This window comes from Lepisma saccharinum, unplaced genomic scaffold, assembly GCF_977018435.1.
Source record: "Lepisma saccharinum unplaced genomic scaffold, izLepSacc3.1 HAP1_SCAFFOLD_148, whole genome shotgun sequence".
Classification (NCBI taxonomy): domain Eukaryota; kingdom Metazoa; phylum Arthropoda; class Insecta; order Zygentoma; family Lepismatidae; genus Lepisma; species Lepisma saccharinum.
In genome coordinates, this window is record NW_028142958.1 from 39,448 (window position 1) to 40,908 (window position 1,461).

Consider the following 1,461-nt stretch of genomic DNA (forward strand, 5'->3'; position numbering starts at 1 on the left):
ACGTACAAAACAAGAGATTGGAGATATCAAGATTTTGGACGAATTTTTGAAGAATTTTCAAATTTTCAGATAGGAGGTTCCAGATAAGGTCAAAAACTACATACTCAGATCTTCACCAAACGTTGCAGGGATACTTTGCATGTCAATACACGTGGAAAAAACGTACAAAACAAGAGATTGGAGACATCAAGATTTTCGACGAATTTTTTAAGAATTTTCAAATTTTCAGATGGGAGGTTCCAGATAAGGTCAAAAACGACATACTCAGATCTTCACCAAACTTTGCATGGATACATTGGATTTCAAGACACGTGGAAAAAACATACAAAACATAGGATTGGGGACATCAAGATTTTGGACGAATTTTTTAAGAATTTTCATATTTTCAGAAAGGAGGTTCCATATAAGGTCAAAAACTACATACTCAGATCTTCACCAAACTTTGCAGGGATACATTGGATGTCAAGACACGTGGAAAAAACGTACAAAACAAGAGATTGGAGAGATCAAGATTTTGGACGAATTTTTTAAGAATTTTCAAATTTTCAGAAAGGAGGTTCCATATAAGGTCAAAAACTACATACTCAGATCTTCACCAAACTTTGCAGGGATACATTGGATGTCAAGACACGTGGAAAAAACGTACAAAACAAGAGATTGGAGACATCAAGATTTTGGACGAATTTTTGAAGAATTTTCAAATTTTCAGAAATGAGGTCCCAGATAAGGTCAAGAACTACATACTCAGATCTTCACCAAACTTTGCAGGGATACATTGGATGTCAAGACACGTGGAAAAAACGTACAAAACAAGAGATTGGGGTCATCAAGATTTTGGACGAATTTTTTAAGAATTTTCAAATTTTCAGATAGGAGGTTCCATATAAGGTCAAAAACTACATACTCAGATCTTCACCAAACATTGCAGGGATACATTGGATGTCAAGACACGTGGAAAAAACGTACAAAACAAGAGATTGGAGACATCAAGATTTTGGACGAATTTTTTAAGAATTTTCAAATTTTCAGATAGGAGGTTCCAGATAAGGTCAAAAACGACATACTCAGATCTTCACCAAACTTTGCAGGGATACATTGGATGTCAAGACACGTGGAAAAAACATACAAAACATAGGATTGGGGACATCAAGATTTTGGTCGAATTTTTTAAGAATTTTCAAATTTTCAGATAGGAGGTTCCATATAAGGTCAAAAACTACATACTCAAATCTTCACCAAACTTTGCATGGATACATTGGATGTCAAGACACGTGGAAAAAACGTACAAAACAAGAGATTGGAGACATCAAGATTTTGGACGAATTTTTTAAAAATTTTAAAATTTTCAGATAGGAGGTTCCAGATAAGGTCAAAAACTACATACTCAGATCTTCACCAAACTTTGCAGGGATACATTGGATGTCAAGACACGTGGAAAAAACATACAAAACATAAGATTCG